Source organism: Pteropus vampyrus, unplaced genomic scaffold, assembly GCF_000151845.1.
Source record: "Pteropus vampyrus isolate Shadow unplaced genomic scaffold, Pvam_2.0 Scaffold88, whole genome shotgun sequence".
NCBI lineage: Eukaryota > Metazoa > Chordata > Mammalia > Chiroptera > Pteropodidae > Pteropus > Pteropus vampyrus.
Genome location: NW_011888869.1, coordinates 2992931 through 3003854, shown reverse-complemented (window position 1 = coordinate 3003854; position 10924 = coordinate 2992931).

Sequence of the window (10924 nt, the reverse complement as noted above, 5' to 3'; positions counted from 1 at the left end):
ACTTGGCAAACATTTATGTTGTCTTTTTCATCTTGAAAATATGCATAGAAGTAGATCTCTACAAATAAAGCTGACAGAGAAGTGTTATGTAAAATAGCTAGCTGCAAAATTTTGTTGCCCGCATACACATAAAAATGTACAATTTATAGTGTTTTAAATAAGAAACAATGTCATCCTACTAGTAACACATTTCGGTCAGTAGTCATTCTGAAATAGTTTGAAATAGTTTTTTTCCTGTTTGTAGAGTTTGCCTGTTCAGTCTTTTAAATCAAAATGTAATTCATAAGATATGGATAGTCAATTCACAAAGAAACATATATGACCAATATAAATTTAGAAAAAGATTGCTCAGCCTTCAAATAAATTTAAAGACATGCAAATAAAATTAAGTAGAAGAATACTATTTTCGGTATATAAAAACTGACCAAAAAGATAGATAAAAAGGAATATGATTATTATATGAAGTATGGCCAAGGCTACAAAAAAATGCATTGTTCTATATTTCTGATAGTATCAAACTTTTTAGTAAAATCTACAGTCTTTCAGTAGCCTTTGGTCCCAGTGATTTTACTTTTTGAAATTTATTATGATGATAATATGAAGAAATTTGCTTGAATATTATATTTATTTAGTTAAAATAACTGTAGTGCTAATATTAGGGAAACAAAGAGATATTATGAACAACTTTATCACAATAAATTTTAAAAAGTAGGTGAAATAGACATTTCTAGAAAAAGAAAGTCATAAACATGGACACAGGAAAAATAAATTATCAGAGGAGTTCTTTAGCTACTTCAGTAGAATCCATATGAAAAAAAAAATCTTTCCACAGAGAATACTCAAGGCCCAGATAGCTGTGCTAATGAATTCCACTAAATATTTTGGGAAGAAAATATAACTTTATGCAAATTTTAGCAGAAAATAGAGAAATAAGAAGCAACGTGACCTAAGGCCAACATAAACTTGATGTCAAAATCTGATAAGAACATTTCAAAAAAGGAAAATTATAGGCAGATATCACATATATAGATATAAAAATATTGCTCACAAAGTAGATTAGCATCATGAATTCAGCAAATATGTTTTTCAAATGATAATATAATACTGCCAAGTAGGGTTTATTCCAGGAAAGCAAAGGTGGTTTAATATGTGAAAATCAGTATCGTTCATCACATAAAAAAACACGCTTAATTTATCAGCTTGGCACTACCACTCCTATATGAGCCTGGGGAATATGTTTTCCAGGATTGCTGCTTCTGTATGGTTCTGGATTAGAGTTGATCAAGGGAGGTACTCATGCAAGACTCTCCAGAGAGGAAGTGAAAAAGATATAAATACTCTTGGAAGCTTCTGGTCTGAGACACAGTGACAGACACAGAGGTAGGCCCCAGCTTCTGGCTCTATTCATCGCCCGGCCCTGCTGAACACCAAGTATGCGATTGCAGTTTCCTCAGAGATGGCAGCTTCCACAGGACTCCTCACACATCCTCTCTTTGTGGTTCCACTTTTGTAGCTGGACATACACAACTTTGATTTTCCTGCATTGCTCCTACCTACCCACCTATTATGTTAGCGACTTGCTGTTATTTCTCACCTCTCCTCTTCCTGTCTTCCCTTTTTCAACTTCTCCCACATTTGTGTGTGTTCTAATTCCTATTCACAGAATACTTTTAATGGTTCTGTTTTCCTGACTGAACTTCTTATTCACGGAATACTTTTAATGGTTCTGTTTTCTTGACCGAACCTTATCTGGTGGAGTTTTTGATGGTGGAAGTGCATTAGAATAAAAGCAATAGAATTTTAAAGAGAGGAATATGGAGTTGTTTTTCTATCTGAATAGATTTAAAGGTATCATTGACTCTATTGTCATGGTAAATAAAACAGAAATGGTCCATGGCACACACTAACTAAACGGCTAGTGTCTACAGAAGACAAAGTTTAAGTGATCAGGTAGCTGCTGCTGCCATAAAACAGTATTGTGGGAATAAAGAATGAGGACTTCACATTGGGTCAACAGCTGTTAAGTGTACTGGAGAGTCTGGAGAAAGATTAGCTCAGGGCTTTAAATTCCAATCTCACAATCTGGTAAAAGACCTAGAAAATTCTATATTGTTCTGAAACAATCCCCCCAAAAAACAGCTCCCTCTGCAAAGTTATCTCATGCAGGGTTAAAATTTCTGAAAACCAAACCCAAGTCTAATCCTGTGGTTGGATGAACTTACAAAGGCAACGTGAATGAATCTCAAAAACATAATGTTGGAAAAAAGTACCAGACACAAAAAGTATGTATTGTTTGATTCCCTTTATGAAAAGATAAAAAAAGAAAAGTAAAGACCAGTTAACCTAATCTTTGGTTTTTAAGGATACAAGCTTTAATGGCAAGAAAGAAAGGAATTTCCATAACTGTCAGCAGAGTGAATGCCTTTACCAGTGAGAAGGAAGGCAAGAACAATGGGGAGAGGGAAAGGTACCCTCCACAGTACCGCCATGCTCTATTTCTCAACCTGGATAGAATATGTGGGTGATCACTTTGTGATAATTTATCGAGCTGTACATTCATGTTCTACACAATTTCCCATATGTGTATTATTTTTCAAAATCAAAAGGATTAAAATAGACATCTTGAAATGGCTTCCCATCTCCTTCAGAGTAAAAAGACAAGGTTCTTAAATGGCCGGCAAATCCCTCAATGACCTGGTCCCCTATTAACTGTTTGACTTCTCAGTCGTTCTTCCTCTCTCTTACTCTGTCCCTGCGTCTACGCACAAAGAGTTGAATTTGACTGACAAAAAAAGCTATACCACTGTGCCATCTGATATCACTTGAAATTCACAACTACTACATCTAAAACAGACCCTTAAAGCTGCCTGGAAATGCAGTATATTTCCCTAGTCCATTAACTGGTCATTCACCTAGGTGACAATTTTATACCTCTCCTCTATTTTCAAGCCCTCCACTTTCCCAACCTACAATTTCATTGTCTTTCCTCACTCCCAGGTATTAATTTTGCTTGCCTCTTTGTACAGAGAAACTGAAAAGAATTCTTATTGGTGGACATAGAGATGTATCACTCACATCTTCCTTCAAGGAAAAAGCCCTTACCCCATCTGCCAGGAGAGCTGTCAGCAGACATCCTCCTGCAGTCAGCTCCTCCAAAGTCCACCTGACCTAGAGAGAACCTGGGAGCACACACTTCCAGAGGAAGCCCCAGGACAATGTCTGTTTAGGAGGGATGAGGGCGGTGGTGGCCTAAAGGCACCGAGGGACAAATCTAGAGCTCTCTTTGGGGTTGGTTAAGGCTTTCTCAGATATTCATTATAGTCTGAATTTTTCTTCCACAGAATCCTGTTTCCTCCTCTCCCTTCCGTAGATATTAATCCTTAATAAATAAGCAGCATTCCAAACTCCATCTCAGTTTTGCTTCCAGAGAACCCAATCTGTGACACCTCAGAAAGCATTCAGACTCCTATGATCACATCCATCTACCAACCTGCTTTTGTTCCAGTGTTTTCTGTCTTCCTTAGATAGTGCTTTTATTTATTTTTATTTAAAGCCTTTCACTTTCTCCATGTGCCTTATTTGCTTACTCAAAGACATTGTTCTAGCAACTTTCCCCTCTCTCCTCTTACATTACCAATCTTTTCTTACTGGAAAAGTTGCTATTCTTTCTCCAATCCATATATAAGAATAATTATCTATCTATCTATCGATTGATCGATCGATAATTATTCTTATATGTAATTATTCTTATATATATAGATAGATAGATAATTAATCTTTTATATATAGATAGATAGATAATTAATCTTTTATATATAGATAGATAGATAATTATTCTTATATGTAATTATTAATTTGCCCCACTTCACCAGCTACTGCCCTATTTCTCTGCTCTCTTTTGAAAAACTACTTTAAAAATGATCTATAATCCCAGTCTCCAGTGCCTCTTCTCCCAAGTCTCCTTAGTTTATTCTAATCAGGCTTTTGCCCCCACTGATCAGTGGGAAGTTTTCTTATCAGTCACCAAGGACCTCTACAATGCACACTATGCAGTCTGATCTCAGCCTTCATCATTGTAAACTGCTCACGGTTGATCATTTTCTACTTTCAAACTTTTCTCACTTGGCTTCTCGGATGTCAAACTCACTTTTTTATTCTACCTCACTGGTCACATTTTCTCAGGCCGCTGATTGCACAATTCCAAGAGATGCCATTTATCCAGACAAAAATACAAACGATGTCTCCTGGAGCTGTGCTCTGGAGGTGGCTGTGCTCCTTAGTCTCCTTTCCTGGTCTGTTGTCTTTCTTTTACTCTTAATGTAGGAGTTCTGTCTTCTAAGTATCCTCAGCTCTTTTTCAGACTTTGCTCAGATTCAGAAATCCACAGGCTACCTGACAGCATTCCTTAGATGACTAATAAGTATCTTCACATGTCCCAAACTGAGTTCTAAACTTTCACTTCAATCTTGCTCCACTGGAAGTTTCTGCTCTTTTAGTTGATGACAACTTCATCTTTCCTGTTGCTCAAGCCTCAGACACAGGATCTCAAACAAAACAAAATAGAAAAACAATAAGATTGCATATTTTACTTTATGCTCAGAAAAGAGGAGGAAATAGTGGTGGTTAAAGTAGAGAACTAATCAACTTTTCAGTTTTCTAGGGGTAGCTCTCTGAATATTTTACATGGATTGACAAGTGACCAAAGAAATTTACCCTCTGCTTTCTCTCTCTCTGCTAATAATCATTCCTTCCTCCCTTGCTTCTTATATTCATTAGTTTGTTTAACATGAAATCAATCTTTCAACTTTATATCTAGAAGAATATATTCAATACTTGCCACTTTGGGAAACAACAACAACAACAACAACAACAACAAAAGGCAGATATGCAATGGCCAGAGTCACATCCAGAAATCTATGAAAAAAAAGGAGAATTTTTTTTCAAGATACACTTAGATAGTGATTTCTTAAGGAGCTTTTAAAAAGTAATTTCTGGTGTTTAAATTATATATGTGAAAAGAAATACAATTTCTAGTTGTCGTAGAAGGGAGAAACAAACTCAGGAAGTTCTATCAGTTGTAAGCTTTTAATCTGTTTTCTAAATATAAATAAATCCCTAGAGACAGGGTTCCTTATTCCTGGGGCCACAAATATAAATATTTGTATTATAAAGTGACTAAAGCTCATCAATTGCATGTTCAAAAACATCTATAGTAGAGTTTAACTTGGTAGAAACCAGTATAGAAACACCAAAATCAAAATTAAAAGTCATCTTAAAATCTGTAGGAATGCACTGAAACACATGCAATACTTTTGCTTGACCTTAGAATTCCAGAGCAGTGAGAGGATAGACAAACCCATTTACCATGCAAGTTATTTATTATTAAAGTTAAGATGATGGGATTTGCAAATGTTAACCATGGCTGGAGATGGTAACAACACATCTGCCAGCCTAGTCAGGCATTCTTTCATATAGAATAGTTTCCATGGAAACCCTGTCTGCAACCCACAGATTTCACGTACTGTATATTCTGGCAAAATAAATAATGAAAAGCTGTTTTCTTTATTATTTAATGATCTCCAGATTTGCATGCTCAATAGGCGAGATGCCACCTCACATATCATTTGTGTTGAAGGAAGACAAAATGAGAGACTGGAAAAGGAAAGAGTCCATCTCATAGTCCATGTTAAGAAATTATATTTTCATTTCACCTCAGATCAGAAGTTCATTCATATATCACTGGCCACTCATGCCTCACCTTGATCCTATTTTTGGGCCACTCTCACACTCACTGAGGATGACAATAACTTCTAAACATATGCAAGACTATGAGATGGTCCTGAGAAATGCCTTCCTATGAAGATTGACGTCAGGTTTTAGCTCCTCATGAAGACTCTTCCTAATAGCAGAGCCTTGGCATGTTTTTCTGCCTCTCTGAGGTAGGCTTCTGTCATTGTCTCTTTGTTGCCATCTGTATTCTTTATGTCCTTAAATGTTACTTTCTTTATTCACTAACAAAGGAAAATACTTTAAACAAATATTAAATTCACAATAAGAGGATTTTTTTTTTCTTTCTAGACAAATTGAAGGTAAAAATAAAGAAATTTTAATGAATTCAGAGTACATAGTTACAACTTCGCCCTCTTTCCCCAAAGAATAACAATTGTAGGCCTACATTTTAGTATAGTTTAGCTTGGTAGTGTCAGCACTTTAACCATGAAATTATTTTAAGCACTTCGTTTTGAGGGAACGTATGGTATAAATTATAAATTTTATATTGCGATAGGAAATATAAAGTTAGGAGGTAATGGAGGAAGAAGAAAGAAGTACTCTTGAATTGTATATGAAAGAAGTAATTTTCTTCAGTTGTATTCTCTCAGCCCTTGCAAGATTATGTTTCTACTTGGACAAAAAGAGCATAGACGGAATGCATCGAAATGCAAAGCCCATTTCTACTACAAACGGAAATGTACTGGGATGTAATAGGTACAGATGGAAAGTTATAAATAATTCATTGTCAACTTATAGAAAAATGTGAGGAGAGAGGAAAGGAGGGAATGGAGATCTATGTCTTCCTGAACCTAATATCACTAAGGAACTATAATTGAAGGAAAAGACAATAAGCTCCTTTCTTGTGAGAATCTACCTTGAAAACGGAGGGACCTGACAGATGAGGAAGAATGATCTCTCAGCTTTTTTAAGATAAATGTGTTTTCCTCTGGCACATAGTGCCCACAGTAAATATTTGTTGAGTGAATGAATGATAAGATCAAAGAGTATTCTTTTGTATGTGACTTTGATTGAATACATCTTAAGAACAATACCTCATTACACTTTAAAATCCCCATATTTCTTCTTTTTATTACCACGTGAAGAATAATAAAGGAAAATATCAATGAAAAGCCTTATTTATTGTCTTAATTGTAAAGATCTGTTGATTTATCAAACCTGAAAAGGGGAAGTTATGACTAAATGGAATATAGGTTAGTGTAAATCTTTAGCAATTATTACCTTAAAGTATGATAGGCTTTCTCGGATTGAACTCAGTGCTCAACGTTTGAATATTATTTTCTTAGGAAATGGTGAGACATTTTAATCATTGTGGGTAGGGCATAAGAGATGTTCTTCAAGTGCTAATCTATTATGTTAACAGGTTTCAAAAAAGAGACGGGTAAGTTATTTGCCAATGAGTTTGAATGAATGGCTATTGGAAAATTTAAAAAATGTACTCTATGCTATTATCTAGGTATCTTCATCCATTTCCTCCCCTCCTCCCACGTCCTTGTCTCTTATTCTTTTCACAATATTCCCCCGCCTATAACAATTACAATGAAAATGATAGAGTAGAAAGAATAAGATCTCAAAGGTCAAGGTCCTGTCACTTTCAGATACTGTGGCTTCTGTGACTTCTCAGAAAGCCCAAAGAGGTTCTTTCCTTACTAAAATACTAATGTATGCAAATTAAGATGTATACAGGAAGGGAAACATTTCTAATCGCCACACTCAAGAAAACTGTAAGCTTTGAAATCTAAATGACAAAGTACTGCAACATAGGTAAAGGATCTTGAAAGTAGTATCTGTTTGTGATATTTCAACTCCTGATTATCAGGCATTATCAGAAAGGGCAATATTGTCTCCAAGGAAATAAACCTTGACTCTCAGAGAGTGAAAAATTCTTATTCTTTTTATGTACGAAGCACAGATGCACATACAGTAATTAGATATGCACTATATCTAAGATATTAAAATATCTCGATGGGGGGATTAGGAAGAATATTTTAAAAAGTTTTGTAGAGGGGCAAGAATGAAAAAAAATGGTTAAGGAACACTATATTGTGTTTTTAGTTTACTAAAGGCTTTTATCCTCTCCCAGGTCCTGGCTAATGGAACAAACAGTAGGGAACTAATAGCCCTATGGGAACCAATTTTTAAAATAGTTGAACCGATGCAGGACTTTCAGATAAAAGCTTATTTGTAGGATGTTCCTAGATCTAGGACTGAAGTGAGATCACTTTTCTCTGAACTGAAGTCAGTTCACTCCTGATAGCTGATCTACACTTGAAAGAGAAAGAGGAAAAGCCTTGTTCTGGAGAGACAACAGCAGAAGGAAAGTGCGGTGGGTCTAGACTCACAGTGTAGGAGCGGGCAGCGGAACGCGTTGGACATGAGTGCAGACTGGTCCTTGGACGGAAGCAGAGGGTTTTGCTCCTCGGGCTCAGTGGTTCCTACTACCACCAAAATGGCCCAGGGAGTGTCAGGATTCTCCACTTTTCCTAAGAAAGATAGGTGTGAAGAAAACTCTGAGTGTACCTTTCTTTGAAAATTTGGGAAAAGGATGGAGAATTCTCTCTAACATGTAGTACTAAACATCACAGTGAATTTTGTCTACTAATTTTGCCTAATTTACTGATGAATAGCTCTTTCTTTTGGAGCTATACTTATATTCATCTAACATGGAGTGTTAAAAACATCCTTTTTAATATTGTTCTCTAAATTCCTCAGGAAACATAAGATTTACTTGAAGTTGTTTTTCTAAAACAATTTTTAATTAAATTATTTTATTCCATTTCAAAATTGAAATCATATTGGTTGACCCTGTATTGAGATGAGAAACAAATAGGAAAAAAGAAAGAAAAGAAAAAAAATGAAAAGGAGGAAAAAATAAATATTTATGCTTTATGCTTTTTCAGTCACTCTTTTTAGCCTTAGTTTTCATTACTATAGAAAATGGAAACTCTAGACTAGTGCTTCCCAATAGAACTTTTTGCTGTGATGGAAATTATCTATATTGGCACTTTCTAATATGATAGCCATTAGCTACATAGGGATATTGAGCACTTGAAGTGCGGCTAATGGTACTGAGCAATTACATTTCAACATTTAATTTCACTTAATTTAAATTTAAATTTATATAGCTTCTTGGGGCTAGTACCTACCATATTTGTCAATACAACCACTAGAATTTGAGGATGTTTATATATTTAACATTAAAGTTAAATTAAATTACACGAACTACTTAGTTTGAAATACTGTAAGAACACTGACAATTCATTGTGAGTTTTCCTCATTTCATAGTTAGGCTTCCAGACTAATTATCCTTCTAATTATCCTTCTACTAGGATAATTGTCAACAGCAACACCCTAGTTCATAGTCCAAATAGAGAGGTTTCCCATAGGTGTAGTTAATGAAAATGCATTGATTTCTTAAATAAAAAACTGAAATCCTGTAAATGGTTAGGTTTAATATTAGAGAATATTATTAGAGAATATTATTATTGACATATTTACATGAAACATGCAATTTAGAACAAAAGGTTAACAAGTAAATATGTCAAGGTATAACTGGCCAGCTATTATAATTTTTCTTATTCATGGTCATTACTTAAGCTTAACTCTCTACATAAACTGAATCGAAACTTGCATTCAGTGAGAAAAGCTAGCAGCCAATTATTGAACATTGAAAAATATACACATTTAAAGGATTTAAGGTTAATACAAACCAAACATGTGCATGTATTTTATTTATAAATGGAAATATAATTTCTTGGTCAAAGATAAGTACATTTTTAGTTTTTATTTATTTCCAGTTTTATTGAGGTATAACTGACATATAACATTGTCTAACTTTAAGGTGTATGACATGTTGATTTGATATATTAATGTATTGCAAAATGATTGTCATCATATCATTAGCTAACACCTCCACCCCCATATATAATTACCATTTCTTTTTTCGTGGCGAGAACATTTTAGATTTACTCTTTTAGCAAAATTCCATTTACTCTCAGCAAAACTCTCTTAACAAAATTCAGTATTATTAAATATAATCACCATGCCATGCATTTAATCCCTAGAACTGGTTAATCTTATAAATGGAAAGTTTGTACCCTTTTCACCAATATCTCCACATTTCTTTCACCCTCCTAACCCCTGGTAACCACCACTCTACTACTGTCTGTTTCTCTGAGTTCAGCTTTTTTAGATTCCACGTATAAGTGATATCGTATAGTATTTGTTTTTCCCTGTCTGACTTATTTCACTTAGCGTGATGCCCTTGAGATTCGCCCAAGTTGTCTCAAATGACAGGATTTCCGTCTTTCTTGTGGCTGACTAATGTTCCATTATATACAGAGTTGACCCTTGAACAACACAGTTTGAACTGCATGGATCCACCTATACAGTTCAATTGACCTGCACAATTCAAACCAGTGTTGTTAAAGGGTTAACCGCATTGTTGGAATCCATGTATGCAGAGGGCCAACTGTAGTTATACTCAGATTTTCACAGTAGGTTCTTTGAACCTCCATGCTGTTCAAGGGTCAGCTGTGTATACTACATCTTCTTTATCCATTTATCCATTGATGGACACTTCGGTTGTTTTCTTGGCTATTGTGAATAATGCAGCAATGAACGAGAGAGTGCGGTTATCTCTTTGAGATCCTGATTTCAATTTCTTTGGATGTACACCCAGAAGTGGGATTACTGTATCATATGGTAGTTTTATTTTTAATTTTTTGAGGAAACTCCAGACTGTTTCCAATAGTGACTGTACCAATTTACCTTCCCACCAACAGTGAACAAGTGTTCCCTTTTCTCCACACCCTTGCCAACATTTACCTATAAAAGCAAGTGTATTTTATTTTACTTAACTCTTGGAAAGAGTTAAGTAGGTATTTTATTTTATAGGAATGAAAATTTGCTTATAATAAGTTGAAAATGCTGTCCAGAATGTTTATTGTCTTAAAAAATTGTCATATCTGACAGAAAATTACAAGAATTATAAAAGACTTATCTTCTAAAGTCTAGATATAGTATGAAAGAATATTCATACTAATATTAGGTCAAATAGTAAATAGCTAACATTTAATAGGTCAAATAGTAAATAGCTAATAGGTCAAATAGTAAATAGCTAACATTTTTTAAA